Source organism: Pungitius pungitius, chromosome 15 (genome assembly GCF_949316345.1).
Source record: "Pungitius pungitius chromosome 15, fPunPun2.1, whole genome shotgun sequence".
Taxonomy (NCBI): Eukaryota; Metazoa; Chordata; class Actinopteri; order Perciformes; family Gasterosteidae; genus Pungitius; species Pungitius pungitius.
This window is the reverse complement of record NC_084914.1, coordinates 2,451,905-2,471,195: the sequence shown is the minus strand read 5'-3', so window position 1 is coordinate 2,471,195 and position 19,291 is coordinate 2,451,905. Positions and strand designations below refer to the sequence as shown.

General features: G+C 47.7%; 1 long non-coding RNA gene across 2 annotated transcripts; it reads left to right on the top strand.

Moving 5' to 3' along the window:
- The first annotated feature begins 290 nt into the window (after nt 1-290).
- On the top strand, nt 291-5,205 carry LOC119199147 (uncharacterized). 2 transcript variants are annotated; one of them, XR_009942475.1, is made up of 4 exons: nt 291-609; nt 1,085-1,128; nt 4,670-4,732; nt 4,928-5,205. It is a non-coding gene; the product is annotated as an uncharacterized LOC119199147 (long non-coding RNA). The 2 variants fall into 2 exon arrangements; XR_009942474.1 differs by lacking the exon at nt 4,928-5,205 and having other exon boundaries at nt 4,670-4,921.
- The last annotated feature ends 14,086 nt before the right edge of the window (nt 5,206-19,291 follow it).

The window sequence follows — 19,291 nt, the reverse complement described above, 5'->3', positions numbered from 1 at the left end:
ACTCTCACATCAGCAGCACTTTCAGATGTGTCGACCGGACCTGCAGTCAGGAGGGAGGAGAGCAATCAGAGGTCACGACCTCTGGGGCTTCTCTCCAGGTCTACCTGCTGAACAGCGTGATCATCTGTGACCATAGCAACCAGGTTCACTGGACCCAGGACTTGATTCCTGCTGAACATCTTTGTCCCTCAAAACCTGGTAAGACTGAAAGAGGAGACCGACTTCCTGATAATAATGAACCCTCTGCCCCCCCTCCCCCATAAAACATCTTATAGTGTCAACCGATAATCACTATAAAATTTGGTAGAACTAAATTCTGTGTTTAAATTGAATAAATAAAATGATTTCTTACTATAGATCACGTTACAAAGATGTTTTCACAATCCAAACTGCAGTCCGTCAGAAGCACATCAGGCTGTGAACATGTGACACATTCTCAGCTGTGCTGCTTCATTTAAACCAGGAAGACTCTTCTGATCTGGTTCTGGTTCTGTTTTACAGATCTTCCTCTTCACTCTGGCTGGGTGGCTGCTATTTGCATTCTCACTGTCATTGTCTTGTTTGTGGGTCTATTTTTCTGGCTTCGTAATCGTCAAATGAGAATAATCAGTAAATCCAAGTAAACATTCCAACAAATAATCCCAACATGTGTAAAATCCTCTTTGTTTCCTCTACATAGAAACTCAATGTTTCCAAGTCTTCCATAACTATGGACCCACCTGTTTGGTTAAATAGTCCAATATCACAAGTCCCAGTTTGCCTCAGAGCGCTGTACAATCTGTACAACACAGGACGCCTTTTACTGCATCACATGAGCAAATACTTTTGGGTGAATAATATACATGTGATTTATTACCAAAAGGTGCTTTTTATCACACTGGGATTGTCATGATTTGCGGTTTTGATTCAAGCTCTAAGAGTCACAAACATCCATCACATCAACATGTGCTTCTGTTTGAGGGTGGAGTAAATTAGACACCACCCAAAAGATGGACTCACTTTATCTGCAGCTCAAGTAAAGTAAATGTACAACAGTTCAAGTCTTTAAAGGACTGTTTTTTCTTCTTCTATCACTGACCTGCAGGTGAAATACGGAGCGTTGCCAGTAGTATTGCAGCAGTTTCTCCGGTAAGCGTTAAGTCTTTTTTTTTGGACAAATTAAGAAATGTTTTTAGAATCAAAACCTTGTTCCAAGGGGGTTTTCAGGTGGGCTTCGTGCTGCTAGCTGCTACATGCACACATCTGCTGTTCGCTCGTGCTCTGTTATGCTGGGAGGAACCTGATGATCCATCGATCCAAATCTGGGGTCTGTTTCAAGTGGGAGGTTTAACAAACTCTGGGTCAATGACTCATGCCAATATTTAATCACAATTGAACCTATAATGTATTTTATTCAGGTGCGTCCTCTTTAATGGCTCTCACTGGTTTGTCTCCAGGGAACAAACACGTTTAAAAGACGTTTCACTTTTCTCACGGCTCTGCATACAGTAGCTTTACTAATATTCTCCATCACCGATGTTGTAAAGGAAACGGCTGTTTGCAAAAGTAAAACCACACAAAGAATGTGCTCAGATGTGAGAGCATGTCTACTATAAAACGATGGGTGACGTTAGTTATATGAGGACAGTGAGGTTGTGGACATATTTGGTGGACTGAAGAAATAGTTCAAATAAGTAGTTATCTGGAATTAAAAATGTATCTAATCGGGGCCTCAATATTCTCTCCCGGCGTTTAACACCCAGCGAAGTAAAACCACTTCTTCATCAACACGATCGTCCAGAAAAGGACATCCATGTTCCAGAAAACACTTTGGTCTTTAACGTAACAGATCTTATTTTGTTCATATGTGGAAACTGCGCTACAATCCGCCTGATTCAGAGTATGAATGAATGAGTTAATGAAAGCGCGCTGTGTCATTGGCTGGCTGCTGTCAGGGGGAGGAGCCTGTGCAAGAAACGTCTCTCGGTTACGTATGTAACCTTCGTTCCCTGAAGGAAACGAGACGCTGCGTAAAGAAGCTGTGGCAACGCCCCTGTGTGACCGCGTCATGAAGCACGTGTGAGATCTAACCAATGGCGAGCTGGTACGTCATAGGCGGGGACGCCGGACCAGTGCGCTATAAAGGGACCCAAAGGGCAGGACCATTCATCTCTGAAAGGCCGAATCGAGTGCCACGGGCAGGCCGGGAGTATGGCAGAATGTTTACGCAGCGTCTCGTTCCTGTCTGGGAACGAAGGTTACATACGTTCCCTCTCAGGGAACTCAAGCTGCGTAAAGACACTGTGGGAACCCAATACCCACTCACCATATGAGCAAGTGACCGTGGTGTGATGCACACTCCAACGAGCACCTGTGCTCCAGGTGTAGCGTTAAGGCCAAGGTGGTAAAACCTCACGAATGTGTGGGGAGAGGACCAGCCTGCAGCCATGCAAACGTCGTGTAGCGATACTCTTCCCGACAATAGGGCTTTAGAAGCCGCCATACCCCTAGTAGAATGGGTCCGGACAGCCAAGGTGTGGGCTGGCCGGCCGATTCATAAGCAAGTGTGATGGCCTCACCACTGAGAGGGCTTGCATATCTCCAACTCTCTTGAGGGAAGAAATAGCGAGCAGGAAGAGGGTCTTAAGAGCCACATACTTCACTGCAACCTCCGCCATGGGCTCGAAAGGAGCCCCGGAGAGACCCCCTAGTACTATGGCCAAGTCCCACGGGACTCTGGTGCTGGCTGCTGGCCTCAGCCTCAGGGTGCCACGAAGGAAGCGGGATGCCAGCGGGTGTCTCCCCAGAGAACGCCCGTCTAGTGGGGCATGGGCTGCCGACAGGGCCGTCACATATACTTTGATGGTGGACGGGAATAAACCTGTGGCAAAACGCTCCTGAAGGAACTCCAGTACTGAACCGACTGGGCAGTTAACTGGGTCCAGCTGTCGTTGCCCACACCAAGTGGCAAAGCAGCTTCCATCTACCGGCGTACGCCTTCCACGTGGCGGAGGCTCTGGAGTGGCGAATGGTCTCCACGACTTCGGTCGAGAGACCGGATCCTAGAAGGCAGGTCCCCTCGAGGGCCACGCCGACGGTTTCCATAGCTCGAGGCGAGGGTAAACAATGGACCTAACCGGGGAAAAGGCGTACAGACATGACCTCGGCCATGCCTTCACCTGCACTGCATCTGTGAAACACAGAGGACAGTGAGTGGTCTCTATGAAGGCAAACAGGTCTACCTTGGTAAGACCGCCTTTCCACAGGAGCTCCACCACCTCGGGGGGGAGTCCAGTCCCCGGGCCTCGGCCCCTGTCTCGACAGGGCGTCTGCCCCCCATATGGCCAGAGCCCGCAGGCAACGCCGAGTGACCTTGATCAGACGGCGCTGGTTTCCCCTCGGGGAGAACCCCTTGGCCCTGAGCCACCACTGCAACGGTCTCAAGTGTAACGGGCCGCAAAGGATCACGTAGGGTGCTGCTGCCAGGAGACCTAACAGTCTCTAAAACTGTTTCACAGTGAGTGGCTGGCCTAGCTTGTCCTGCTTGACTGCAGAGAGGATTGAAACTACTCGAGCGGTAGACGGATGTGCCCGCATCGTGGTCGAATCCCAAAGAACGCCCAGGAAGGTGGTCCTATGCACTGGGGACAGCACGCTTTTCCTGGCATTGAGTCTCAGCCCCAGACGGTTGATGTGGGCAAGCACAACACCTCGATGTTGGGCCGACAGCCGCACGGATGGCACTAGAATCAACCAGTTGTCTATGTAGTTCAAAATGTGGATGCCCTGGAGACACAATGGTGCCAGAGCAGCGTCCACGCATTTGGTAACGTACGGGGTGAGAGGGCTAGGCCGAACGGAAGAGCCCGGTATTGGTAAGCTTTGTCCCCAAAAGCGAACCTCAGGAACTTCCTGTCGCGGGAGGATGGAAAATAAGCGTCCTGGAGATCTACCGTGACAAACCAGTCCTCGGACCTGATCTGTGCCGCGATCTGTTTGAGAGTGAGCATCTTGAAGCTCAACTACGCAACAGCGCGGTTCAAACGGTGGAGATCTCGTATCTCTTCTCCCTTTCGGACGCAAACCCCCATCCTCCTTTGGAACGGTGAAGTAGTGGCTGTAGTAGCCCGACTCTCTGTCTGGAGGGAGAACTCGTTCCGAGGCTCCCATCCGCAGCAGGGTCTGTACTTCTCGCTCCAATATCTGTGCCTGCTGGGGGTCTACCAAAGTGGGTTAATTGAGATACATTGGGGCGGGCTCGCCACTCTGCCAATAAGTCTCTCAGGGGCCCCTCGGGGCCGGTCTCTGGACGTCTCGGGTCTACAGACACAGCGCCCTGTAACAGCGTACTGGCAGGGAAGTGCTAGTGTAGAAGTGCTAGTGTAGCATTTACTCGTACATCATTCTGTTTAGAAGGTTAAGTTCTAGGTACCTTATTTATGGCTCATGCTGCAGTGTGATGTGCTTTCTACCCCGAGAGATTCCTCTGAACACTTTGTGAAAAGAGCCCAAAATGGGTTTTGTAGCAGTTTAATGTATTTTAGAGAGAGACTCATTAGTTTTAAGACAAAGAGGCAGAAGTATTTAAATCAGTGACTGTTAATCATCAGATGACTCCTCACGGGGAAAATAGCACCTTTAAAAAGAAGTAGCAAGTAACCTTTTCTCATGTATGTGATTCATCCTGCAGGAAGAACTTGAACGTCAGTTGCTGGATCGACTCAACAAGAAAACGCCTTCGGGGGAGACGACGGTCAGAATTTAACAATTAAATCCCAGAAGTCTGCTGGTAGTTTGCAGCCTCAAACAGACTCATTAGTTTTAAGACAAAGAGACAGAAGTATTTAAATCAGTGACTGTTAATCATCAGGAGATGACTCCTCACAAATAGCACCTTTAAAAAGAAGCAGCAAGTAACCTTTTCTTATGTACGTGATTCATCTTGCAGGAATAACTTTAACCTCTGAATGTGTGACGAGCATCTCCTCCAGCTTTGTGAAACCTGACGCTGGATCGATTCAGCCAGAAAGCGGCTTTGGGCGAGAAGATTCTCTTTAACAATCAAATCCCAGAATTCTGCTGGTAGTTTGCAGCCTTATTGAAGCTTTTTATGTTTTGGTTCATGTTACCTGCTTTAATGCTGAAAGATTCTCTTCTACACAAGTGTGATGTTGGAGTGAGATTAACAAACAATGATTGAATGTTAATAAGCTTCACACTCAGTTTGTTTAAGCATCACAATTGGAGATACTAATATTTTACATTTAAGGTCAATATATAAAAAGTAAGAAATGAAAAGAAATGTTTCAACTGTGCTGAATGTGTGAAACAGATTTTTTTTTTGTAAATATTTTTCCATGTTGTATTTAGTCATTATACATTATGATGCTTTAACAAGTTTCCTCCCAAAACAAAACCTGCTAAAAGAATGATGTACAAGTAAATACTGTACATGCAGGCAGACAAATATGCAATGTGTATGTACGGTGTGGGTTGGTACGGCTCCCGACACAGGCACTGACACCAGGGTGGTGGGCTTCAAAGGTTTTATTCTTTTAAGTATTTTGTTCCTGCTCGCGATGACACGCCGCTCGCTCGGTCGGTCTCTCCTTCCCGCTCGCCCCCGTCTCACTGCTCAAATAGGGGAGAGCACACACACACAATTATCCCCAGCTGGTTGTTATTGTTTTCACCTGGCACCGTTCCCCGAGCCACTCCCCCTCTCTCCCCCCTGCAGCCGAGCTGAAACCTCGCCCGCCACCACATACCCCCACCGCCCGACTTAGGCCGGGGAGCCGTCCGGCCTAGCTTACTCCCCCCCCCCTCCCTCCAGAGGGCGGGAGAGGAAGTCCGCCACGACCATCTGCGTCCCCGGCCTATGGACCACCTTGAAGTTAAACGGCTGCATGGCCAGATACCACCGAGTGATCCGGGCGTTAGTATCCTTCATGCGGTGGAGCCATTGGAGCGGGGCGTGGTCCGAACAGAGGGTGAATGAGCGTCCCAGGAGGTAGTAGCGCAGGGAGCCCACCGCCCACCGGATGGCCAGGCACTCCTTCTCCACCGTGCTGTACCTGGCCTCCCTCTCCGACAGTTTCCGGCTGATGTAGACCACCGGGCGGTCGACCCCCTCGACCTCCTGGGACAAAACGGCCCCCAGCCCTCTGTCCGACGCGTCGGTCTGCAGCACAAACGGGAGAGAAAAATTAGGTGTGTGGAGGAGCGGCTCCCCACAGAGAGTCTGTTTTACCTTCTCAAACGCCCGCTGGCACTGCTCCGACCACTGGACCGGATCTGACGCACCTTTCCGGGTCAGGTCGGTCAAGGGGCTGGTGAGGTCCGCAAACCCGGCGATGAACCGCCTGTAGTAACCTGCCAGCCCCAAAAACCGCCTCACCTCCTTTTTCGTCTTGGGGCGCGGGCAGGCTGCAATTGCCGCTGTCTTGTCTACCTGGGGACGCACCTGCCCCCCCCCCAAGTGGTACCCCAGATACCGTACCTCCCTCCGTCCAACTGCACACTTCCCCGGGTTTGCCGTGAGCCCGGCCCGCCTCAGCGACTCCAGCACCGCGCCCACCCGCCGCACATGCTCCACCCAGGTGGTGCTGTGGATAATGACGTCATCCAGGTATGCGGCTGCATATGCGGCGTGCGGACGCAGCACCTTGTCCATGAGGCGCTGGAACGTGGCCGGGGCACCGAACAAGCCGAAGGGAAGCATGGTAAATTGGTACAAACCATACGGAGTGGAGAAAGCTGTTTTCTCTTTGGACTCTGACGACAGGGGAATCTGCCAGTAGCCCTTAGTTAAATCCAGGGTCGTAAAAAAACGTGCAGTGCCCAGCCGGTCCAGGAGTTCGTCGACCCGGGGCATTGGGTAGGCGTCGAATCGTGACACGTCATTTACCTTGCGGTAGTCCACGCAGAACCGCACAGTCCCATCCTTCTTGGCCACCAGAACGATGGGGCTGCACCAGGCGCTGTTGGACTCTTCTATTACCCCCATCTCCAACATAGCCGATAATTCCTCCCGAACCACTTTTCTTTTGTGTTCGGGTAGTCTGTAGGGTCGTGACCTCACCGTCACCCCCGGGGGTGTCTCGATTCGGTGTGCTATCAGGTCGGTGCGGCCTGGCAGGGGGGAGAACACATCAGCAAACCGCTCCTGCAACTGGGCAATGTCTGCTCTCTGGTCCTCAGAGAGATGACCCTCACACGGGAGCGGGGTGGGATTGACCGCTTTTGGCACCTCCGGCCCCAGGTCCTCTCTTTCCGATACTGTGGAGATCAGAGAAACAGACTCCGCCTCCCTCCAGGGTTTCAGGAGGTTGAGGTGGTATATTTGTGTAGCCCCGCCCCTGTCAGACCGCACCACCTCATAGTCAACATCCCCCACCCGGCGTGTGACCTCGAAGGGCCCTTGCCACTTAGCCAGGAGTTTTGAGTTGGAAGAAGGAAGTAATATAAGTACCTTTTCTCCCGGTGTGAATTCTCGCAGCTTGGCTCCTCTGTTGTACAGCCGCTGTTGTCGTTCCTGGGCCTGGAGCAAATTCTCTCGTGACATCCTACCCAGTGTGTGGAGCTTTGCTCGTAGGTCCAGGACGAACTGGATCTCGTTTTTCCCGGGGCTCGGACCTTCCTCCCAGCTTTCTTTAATAAGGTCCAGCACCCCTCTTGGTGATCTGCCAAAAAGAAGCTCAAAGGGGGAAAACCCGGTGGAGGCCTGGGGAACCTCGCGGACTGCAAACAACAGAGGGTCAAGCCATTTATCCCAATTACGTTCATCGTCGCTAATAAATTTACGAATCATGGACTTCAGCGTCCTATTCATCCGCTCCACCAACCCGTCAGTCTGGGGATGGTAAACGCTGGTGCGGACGGACTTAATGCCCAGTAACCCGTAAAGTTCTCCCAGTGTGCGCGACATGAACGAGGTGCCCTGGTCTGTTAGAATCTCTTTCGGGATTCCAACCCGGGAGATGACCTGAAACAGCGCTTGCGCAACGCTCTTTGCAGAGATATTGCGCAATGGCACTGCCTCCGGATACCGGGTTGCATAATCCATGAGGACTAGCACAAAGCGGTATCCGCGTGCGCTCCGGTGGAATGGCCCGATTATATCCATGCCGATGCGCTCGAACGGGACCTCCACCAACGGTAGAGGCCGCAGCGGGGCACGCGGGATGGCTGGTGCATTGACTAACTGACACTCCGGGCAGGACGCACACCAGCGGCGCGCGTCCGCCCGGATGCCCGGCCAATAAAATCGGGCCATTATCCGGTCTAGTGTTTTCCCGTATCCCATGTGACCCGCCATCGGATTATAGTGAGCCGCCTGGAAAATAATTTCCCGGCGGCTTTTCGGCACCAGCAACTGGGTGTTTTCCTGCCCCGTCCGAGTGTCACGACTCACTCTATACAGTCTGTCCCTAATCAATGAGAAGTGCGGGTATGACTGTGCTGCGTCAGGGCGCACCAAATGACCATCAACTCGTATCACTTGGTCGTAGGCTGAGCGTAGAGTGTCGTCACGAGACTGCTCGAGTGGAAAATCTTCCATGGAGCGGAACTCGGGAACCACCGGAGTCTCCACGGGAGGCTCCGCCGGTTCCCCCTCTCCCCCGGCGGCGTCGGACGACCTCGCGTCACCGCTGAGCACAGCACAGATACCGCATGTCCCTGTCGGTCGTGAACGCACCCCCGCAGCCTCTCCCATTAGCGTGTTAAATCCCTCCCAATCCGTTCCCAAAATTACTGGGTGCGTCAGGTGGGAGCTAACCGCGACCTTTATTCTATATTTTTTCCCCTTGAACCTAAGTTCGACGGACACTATGGGATACTCATGAATGTCCCCGTGCACACACCTAATTTTCACCCGCGACGCTTCTACCAATGCCCCTGGCCGAACCAGGCTCTGATGTATCATGGACTGCGAGCAGCCCGAATCCACCATCGCCTGGCGTGTACCCCCCTGGATTCTTACCGGAACGCGGTACGTCGCTCCCGGGCCGGGGGAGGGTGATGGAGCGCCGGCGACCCGGATCACCTGCCCCACCTCCATAAGCGGGCACTCCCTCCGCAGATGGCCGGGCCGCCCGCACTTCCAGCACTCCTGCCCTGGCGTATGAGAATCTCTCGGTGGGTCAGGAAGGGTGCCAGGGTTTGCTGCGGTCGGGGGGTCCCGGTGCACGGCTGTCGGCGCTTGACGTGGGGCCGGTGTGGGCCGCCCCGCGGTCCGCTGCGGGCTCCTTCCGGTTGGCGCTGCTGCTGGTTGCGTCGCCGGCGGCGCGCCCTCCCGGCCGCCCTGCCCGCTACGGTGCACCGCCAGGTGGTCCTCGGCCAGGGTGGTGGCTGCCTCCAGCGTCGGTGGCCGGTGATATCGGACCCACGCCGCCGTCCGGGCCGGGAGCCCCCCCACAAACTGCTCCAGTGTCACCGCTTCAAGGACCTCCGCCGCCGTTTCTACCCCCGTCGGCCGGAGCCACCTGGCGGCGGCGTCCCGGAGCCGCTGCCCGTAGGCGAACGGCCTGTCCTCTGGCCCCAGCCTGGCCCCCCGGAATCGCTGCCGGTGGTCCTCGGGCAGCAGCCCCAGCCGGTCGACCACGGCCTTCCGCACGGCCGCATAGACTCTCCGGGCCGCCGGGGGGAGCCCCATGGCCGCCGTCTGCGCCTCACCGGTCAGGAGGGGCACCAGCCTGACCGGCCACTCTTCCTCCGGCCAGCCGCATGCCTCCGCCGTCGCCTCGAAGGCCTCCAGGAAGGCCTGGGCGTCGTCCTCCGCCGTCATGCGGTGGAGGGTTAGGCTCGCCAGTGCTGTCGGGCCCGGTGGTGGTAGCGTGGGTCCCGACCGCGCCACCAATAGCTCCAGCGCCTGGGCCTGCCTCCCCACCTGGGCCTGGAGCGCCCCCAGGAACTGCCGGTTAGCCTCGGCCTGGTCCCTCTGGATCGCCGCCAGCTCCCCGATCATCTGGCCCAGTGCCAGTGCTGGTTGGGCCGGCATCGCCTGCTGTGCCTCGTCCGCCATTCTGCCAGGTTGGGCGCCACTGTACGGTGTGGGTTGGTACGGCTCCCGACACAGGCACTGACACCAGGGTGGTGGGCTTCAAAGGTTTTATTCTTTTAAGTATTTTGTTCCTGCTCGCGATGACACGCCGCTCGCTCGGTCGGTCTCTCCTTCCCGCTCGCCCCCGTCTCACTGCTCAAATAGGGGAGAGCACACACACACAATTATCCCCAGCTGGTTGTTATTGTTTTCACCTGGCACCGTTCCCCGAGCCACTCCCCCTCTCTCCCCCCTGCAGCCGAGCTGAAACCTCGCCCGCCACCACAGTGTATTTTTTCCATTCTAAATAGGATCATATGTAGTATTATATGGTGTATTTAAGATTATTTGCTTACATATAATCTATATTATACATTCAAGAAAACATCTACCAAAAACATTTATATTATCTTGTGTGATATTTTGTCTATAAATCAATGGATTTTCATCATTTGTTTTAAAAGGTGAACTATGAAGGTTTTCTTGTAAAAAACCCAATGTTCCTTCACCAGGAAATATCATGTGAATAGTTTACTTGAGTAGATTACTTGAACTGATCATCAAAGTTCAACTAATAGAAATAATCATCAACATATGAAAAAAATGTATTTCCATTGCATTAGTTTTATTATTATTGAATATGATTTATAATAAACGTATTTTCTTCTCCAAACATTTTCTTTTCCTCGTAATCATGATTATTTTTATAGACGTTGGAACAATGACCATTTTGAATATTTGTAAATGTTACATATTGTGACACAGGTTAAAAGTTCTACATCATTGGTCTGAAGCTGACTAAAATGTCTTTTACTGTTTAGGTTGTGGATGATCAAGGCTTCAGGGCCTTGGTGTCTCTTTTGGACCCCACCTATGTCCTTACTTCAAGGCACACCTTTGTTAGTAATTTCAAAAGAGAGGCTCGTGTTCAAAAATTGGAAGCCTGGATGGGGACGTCTGGAAGAATTCAGCCAAACAACTTCTCTCGTTCTGGTAGATTTATTCATCAGATCACAGGTCAAGTATAAGCGCTGCATTTGCAAAGGCAGGAGCAGTTCAGGCAGCACGCAGGCTGTAGGAACAACTAACTAACATCAGCAAAAACATCATGTTTTATAACCCAAAAGACAAAGAAAAGATTTCTATTGGCCCTAAGCTGGCGTAGGGGATGAACCTTCTCCCCCCGCCTCTAAGGATCCGGTCACATCCAATGTGCAGACCACCTTGCCTAACGTAAACAATGAAAAAAGTATGAGTGTTGTATGAAGTGTGGTGTGGCCCTCCCGCCTTATCTTACACATCTGCTGCTAGTTGACCCGCTGACCTTGCTTCCTAAATCAGAACAGAAACCGATCCCCTTATCAATACACACAGAGAAACCTCTGTTTGTCCGTGCGGGTCCCGACTCTTAAATCAAGTCCAGACAGGAACCCCCATCCTGCCAGACTATCTCTGACTTGAATTCTTCAGCAGGACAGGGCAACATTTTCTAACTTAGCACAAAGAAGAAACTTTTGATTATCAATCCCCCTTTTTACATAATTCATTATGTAAACCAAAAAATCAAAAGAAACGACTAATCTAAACGCTAAAAATCTATATCAGTGGGTATTGGGTGAATGCAGCAGTCGTGGAAATTTCTAAACATTAAAAAACACTAGAACCTATATCAGTGTAGAGGGTGTATGCAGCAGTTGTGGAAATTTCTATGCATCACAAGAAATACTAAGAAATCTATATCACATCTAAACCGAGTATAATAGACACAGAAATACATCCTAGCCCCAAAAACTATCACACCACCTACGTGCATGCATCCACTATATATGATGTGTGCAACAGTTAGCAGATTATCTATTCAGGGACGTTGACCCTAACGGGGTTTCTTCTTCAGGTCCATTGAGGTCGGTTCTTGCAATATCAATCTCCTCCATTCTCCTCCAGCCCTAACAATTGGATCCTTTCATGTAACAAAACCATCTTGTATGGCAGGGGCATTTTAGCATCTACTGCAGTTGTGATGCATTAAAGACATAATTGTCTGATACAGGGATTTAGTATCCACAAAGGGTGAAGGCTACTATGCTATACTATAGTACAAAACAGTGACATTATCAAACCCTTTCATTGTCCAAAATGTTGACCTAACCAATCATTAATGGGATTGTCTATGCCAGAGTGTTCAGCCAATATAAAGGAAATGGCTCTTAGTCTATTTAATGCTCTAGTAAAGGATCCATCTGGGGCAGAGTTATTTAAAAGGAGAGTGTCAACATATTCGACTGTAAAAACGCCTTTATCCCATGTGATGTACGTACAACAGTCTCGTGTTCCATTATTAACTGGTCTATTTTAGTTTTAGTTAGTTTTTTTAGCTATGTTCCTTACACAAGTAGGGTGCCATATTTCCATATTATCTAATTTGCCACTATATTGCATCAAAATCTTAATTCTTTAATCTGTTCTACACACCCCCTTTTGAAACAGAACAGAAACCACAAATCTGTTCTTTTCATAAACACCCAGATAAAACAGTTACAATTTGTCAGTTAGGACACAGAAAAAACATCTTCCAGGTTGATGCTGGTGAAACATCTCTAATCAGAGCCTATTGCATTAAACATAGTGTTAAACATAGAATTTGGGGCGTCATAGTGTGTTGACACCACAACTTAAGACTCAAATCGTGCACCGTATGATAATCGAGCTTCTGGTTCTAGGGACCCAATTAATCAAGGTATTCCAGGGGAACCTCGTCTTTTCCAAAACGCCTGCATCCAGCAATCCTTCAATTTATTTCTATCCCTACTGCTTATTATCCCTTACGGGGTACTAAGGACGGTAAATTTGGACCGTTCCATTTAACCTTTTCAATTCAATTACCACCGTTGCAATTGGAATCAATCCCACATCAATCAAGCTCCCTCTTTTGTCCAAAAATGTGTCAAGAAATCTACCATGAGTTGTGTTTCCATTGTCAGTATGTGGTTTCACATGTGTTTCTCTGGTATGAGTTTACTTCAAATGTGTGTGCAATAGTTTAATATTTGTAGTGGGCTCCCAGTCCGTGGCATCAGCCCCTGCCTTAACGATTGACCCCATGTTCTCAGCTTCTCTTCTGCTTTGGATGATCAAGGTGATGTGAGGAGCCAACGTCTCTCGTAGCGCATCTGCTACGCCTTGTTTTCCCCACAAAGATGTCACAGACGTTGGATGTCCATTCAATCTCCAGCCGCAATCCACAGGATATCATAGTCCTTCTCAGGAGACAACAAACAGTTAATTGTGCAATGTTCAGTCCGGTGTAACACCTTGAATCAGGAGCTCCAACAGTGAACAGTCTCATGTAGATCAGGTTGGTCTTAGTCTTCCACTCTCTCCCACCAGACGTCTGCCTCTGTCTGTGTCTGCTGGACTTCAGCTTGCAGCAGCTGGCTGTCAGAGTGGGGCGTGGATAGAAAGCAGCCACTCCTCTGATTGGCCCGAAAATCCGGCACAGCATTCCTTGATAGTGGCAGATGGCATGTTCACTGTGGAATAGCACCAGAGTCCAGCATACATCTGTAATGTCTTCCATTGATCGTCAGAGTAACCTCAGGTTCTGGAACAGGTTACCATCAGCCATCGGATCTGGGCACCACTATGGCATCTATTATAGTGTGTATGGTGCTTGTGGTGGATGGACATCATGAGGGCATCGAGCTGTGTTGGACTGAGGCCTCTGGCCTTTAGGTGATTAGGAGCGTGCCCTGGAACAATTTCCAGACTGCCCACAACAGAAACAATTATTTTCTTTGTCTAAACTGCCCCTCATTCATCTTACCTCGGCCTCGGTTGCCCGTCCCCACTGTCTTCTCGGTTGGCTGTAGCACCGTACAGTGGGGCCCCCGTCATGTCCTGTAGTCCTGCTTGTACGAGGCATAAAGTTAGGGACAGAGAGCCTGTGGAGGAGGGTATGCGTCTGGTTGCTGGTAGACGGCGCTTTAGGAGAAGGGAGGGTTATCTGGATAAAGGCTGAATAGGTGCTCACTCTCACCCAGTTCACCTTCTTGGGATATTAAAGTCTGATCCTTGGCCAGCGCTTCGCAACCCAATTATCTTACAATTAGCTCATTTTCTTAATTTGTATTTAATTGTAGTTTGTTCATTAGTCCTGCTTACTGTGGCTGATAAGAAACAATGTTGTACATTCATCACAAAGACAAATTTGTTCTTACTCTCCGATATCTAAAGCCTTGGTATAATTTCTCTCTTTACTTGTTAAAACATCTACTGTTTTGTTGAACACAATTCAATCAATCTAGAAGGGTTAGGGTTAAAGATCTTTAGTTTTAATATTCAAATTGTATCATAACGTATCTGTGTAATTTTATTAAATTCTGGTCATTTAAACTTGAGGATTGTGTTTTGCACAATTAATCCATGCCCAATATTTCTCTCTTTTGTAGTAAGTAGCACAGCAAAACTGTACACGCATCTCCATCACTCCTGTTAAGGCCTGTATCAATTTAAAACATGGTTAAAAATATGCCCCATATGAAGTTAAATCCAATATCCAAATAACCTCAAGACCTCTAAGGCAATATTTCAAATTTTGTGTTTATCCCCAAAACAAATTTCCGTTCTTGCTCTACTACGTTTGTTTAAAAATGTTCATTTTTATTTTTCTAATCATTCTACGTTAAATCCTCGATTTAAGTGTTGCACTTAAAAAGAAAGTAGGTCAGGGCATTCGTGGTTTCCTGTTAAAACACGATCAGCACCTGTTGTGTGTTACCCGTCTAAAAGTTGGAATATATTTGATCAATCTGTTTATAAAATCCCATCTACAATCCAATTGTTTACGTAACTTTGTAACTTTTGACATCACAGTAGTGATGAGCCAATTCATCTAAACTAAAAAGGAAAGAATATCCTCTTTATGTCCTAATATTTAAGAAAACTACATAGACTTAATCACATCACTGAAGAATACTTACATTTAAGATTCATTTCATTCAACAGTATGTGTGTGTGTGTGTGTGTGTGTGTGTGTGTGTGTGTGTGTGTGTGTGTGTGTGTGTGTGTGTGTATGGTTCAAGAATTTGCTTGAGTTGCTCCAAGTGAGCAGCATCTCTTTGTCCAGCCTTAATGGCCCCACCGTTTCTCCCACGTATCTTCTGACTGCTGTGACCTTGTTACTCCCATAAAACCCTTCAACAAGATCTATTACGTGTCTTCTAGCATATCTTCCTTCCTGCATGTCTACAACTCTAATGATTTCACTTCCTGCATTAACTTCAGTTCTTTCATTGCTGTAAAACTCTTCAACCTCCTCTAACCTTCTTTACACTTCCACTTTACCCTCTGTCATACTCTCAAACACTTGTGTGTTTCTCTCATAACCTTTCAACTTCAATCTCTTCTTCACTTACTTACTTCCCTATTTTCCTTCCATCTAAATAAACCATCCAATGGCCCCCATCATTACAGTCGATTTGCTCTAAACTTGTGAACTACTATCACTAGTGGATGGACATCTGCAGTTGTATCAATCACTAAAACCCACAGTTTTAAACAATGTATCAGAAGGTTAATCCCAAACCACCAGTGAAATAAACAATAGGACTAAGAGACGATAAATTCAGTTTGCAGCAGACCCATCTGGTCAGGACTTCCTATCCTACAGCAGCCTGAGTGTCTCCACTTTTACTGCTTTTCGGCCCAAAAGCAAACGAAGGCATATCTGTTACTTGCAAACACAACTTAGCTCATGTCCAAGTTGTGATCCAATACATTCACTCATTCATTCATTCAACACTGATAGAGTACAGATCTCTCATGTTTAGCAGTCAAATGCAGTGTGTAATACTTGTTACTTGTTGAACTATTACAAGACGACAGTCTGTGACAAAGTTTCCATATTTTATGTCCTGCTACTATCAATATTCCTTGATCAGACATTTGCTTCCATCATCAAGATACTGTATCAAGTGTATCGTGCACTATACACTCAATATCAGCACTCAACGATTTACAGCTCATCTCTGAGTGTAGGAGACTAAAACTACAAACATTAATACCAAACGACTGACACTATATACACCTACTCTCCTCATTTCTCATCACTTCTTAGGTTTCAAATCATTACTTTGATGCAGGTTCTGATCTGGCCGAGTTTCCTTGATAACATCACCCTGTCTCATGCTTGTTCTGTCCGAACCGGGTGATTGATTGCTGTTTTCCTCAAGCTACGAGTTGGGGCCTTTTCTGACCATCCCGTGACCTTGTGGTGTGTTTAGATTACTCTAATTGACAGGCTCCGGCTGGGGTCTGTCTTTCAAATATTCAACTTGTTTCTCCCAGAAATGTTCTACCACATTTCCACATTTAGTTACAGTTCTTAATAACCTATTGTTGACCTCATATAGTTAAATCAACATTGGGGTAATAGCTTGGAGTCCTAGAAACTCATTCACATAGAAGTCATTCATGCTTCATTATAACAACTTTATTCACTCTGAAAAAACAGGACAACCAAACAATTTTGATATCTCCAATTGTTGTTTTGTTTGTAAACCTGTTGTTGGATCTACAATCCCTAACTGCACCGACGCTTGTGTGTGTCTCACCCATAAGGGGTGTTAACATATTAATTTATTCTGATTCGTCAAACTAACTGATTTGTGTGAACCCCAAATGACACAAAATCATTAAACCATTACAATCAATCTTTTTCTTTTGCTACGTCTATCTAATTCACTTCTTGCACTGAACTTTTCTAACTGCCTGTGTGAAACTCTGTCGGCATCAATAATCACACAACTTTATTAGAATGTATTTTCTTTCCACATTGTCTCCCTTTAGCTCCTAGCACTGCGTGTGCTTGTGTGTGTGCTGGCTCCGCAGCCGGCTGCAGCACCCTGCTGGCTGAGTCTCTGTCTCATCATGATAAGGGGCTCCGCAGCTGCAGCCTTCCTGCATCTCTACGTCCCACTCCACTTATTTTCTGTTACATGTTTCCTTTTTTAATTTAAATTTTTTTCTTTTCATAAATCTCTCATAGATCTTAAATAGACCCAGAGTGCCTACTTTGCATCCATCCCATATCATTATGGTTTCCTCTGTTTTCCTCACAGTTTCACAGGTTATTTTATTTGTTCACACATGGCTTTAGAACACCAGAGAAAGGACACAATGCCCAATACTGTGAACCCAATCAAGAAGCTTCTACTGTATTAGAGGAATACAGCGCTCGATTGTTGAGGCTTATAACACCAGTTCACCTATATTGTTTTATTTCTCTCATGTTTGTATCACCACTATTGACTATGATTTTCCCTTTTACCCTTTAATACATATCCCCACAGATGTGTAATCCGGTCAAACACTTTTCACTGTCAGATTCTCAGTCCTTTTCAAGTCCTGATCCACAGCTTCTAGGTTCGGTAAAACACCAGGAGTTACACCAACCACCCACACATTTCCCAGTATGAAAAATAACAAATCTTTCCCTGTGTCCTTATTTCGTCATCTAATATTCTAACCTGCCAGTCCCCATATCACACTAATGGGGCTGCAGGACCAGAGGTACCTTTCAACTTGGGTTTTCTTCTGACTAATGATTAACATAAATTTAAACCCTGCTCTAATCTAAACTGCCAGTCCACGACATACATACGTGCAACTGCAATCACCAAAGGGACCGTTTCAACTCTGGATTTCTACCGACTAAGAGTCGACCTCAGGGAACTCAAGTGAGCCCCGTCATTCCTTTTTAAACTCTATATAATTACCTAAAGTTCCCTACCCGCTGAGTCCCTACTCTTTCTTCTGAACCGCCAATACTAGTCCATGCATACGTAGTACTGCGGTCACCAGAGGGACGCAACCTTCAACTCTGGATTTCTAATGACTAAGGGTCGACCTTCGATAGCTCAAGTGAGCACCGTCGTTCCTTTTTAAACCCTGTATTTAATTAACTAAATCCCTACCCGCTAGGTCCCTACTCTTACACTAAATCGCCAATACTAGTTCATGCATACGTAGTACTGCGATCACCAGAGGGACGCAAACTTCAACTCTGGATTTCTACTGAGTTGACTTCAGGCAAACTCCTTATATATATAAAACTAAATTCCCTACCCTATGGACACTCATTTACTTTCCCTAATGTTGAATTCAATGTGATTATGTGCTTATACTTTACATGTGATCATCAGAAAATTTCGGAATTTAGTTTAAATTTAGTGGTCTTATAGGACAGAGACGTATTCTGCAGTTGACAACAATTATTTTAGATTTGTCCAATTGCAGACTTTTCATTCCTTTAGAACAAAAAGGGGCTCGTCTGCTCACCCATTCTGTAGCGCGCTCCTTTGTTGTCAACGCTGAACCACGCCGCCGGCCTTCTGCCTGTTCCGGAAAACGGATGCCCCCTCGATCCAGGTCAGCCAATCACGTCGGGACGTCACCAAAATTGTTAGTAATTTCAAAAGAGAGGCTCGTGTTCAAAATTTGGAAGCCTGGATGGGGACGTCTGGAAGAATTCAGCCAAACTACTTCTCTCGTTCTGGTAGATTTATTCATCTGATCACAGGTCAAGTATAAGCGCTGCATTTGCAAAGGCAGGAGCAGTTCAGGCAGCACGCAGGCTGTAGGAACAACTAACTAACATCAGCAAAAACATCATGTTTTATAACCCAAAAGACAAAGAAAAGATTTCTATTGGCCCTAAGCTGGCGTAGGGGATGAACCTTCTCCCCCCGCCTCTAAGGATCCGGTCACATCCAATGTGCAGACCACCTTGCCTAACGTAAACAATGAAAAAAGTATGAGTGTTGTATGAAGTGTGGTGTGGCCCTCCCGCCTTATCTTACACATCTGCTGCTAGTTGACCCGCTGACCTTGCTTCCTAAATCAGAACAGAAACCGATCCCCTTATCAATACACACAGAGAAACCTCTGTTTGTCCGTGCGGGTCCCGACTCTTAAATCAAGTCCAGACAGGAACCCCCATCCTGCCAGACTATCTCTGACTTGAATTCTTCAGCAGGACAGGGCAACATTTTCTAACTTAGCACAAAGAAGAAACTTTTGATTATCACCTTGAAATCTATGGTGGAGGCCAAGTATCATGAGGAGAAGCAGAAGGCCAAAGAAACACTACCAACATTACCTTTATCATTTTAGGAGGAGGAGGTTGAATACAGTAACAAAAAATAAACAGTAAATATTTTAATGCAACACACACCTACCGTTTGTCTTGTTACTCAAACATCAAGAGGCTGA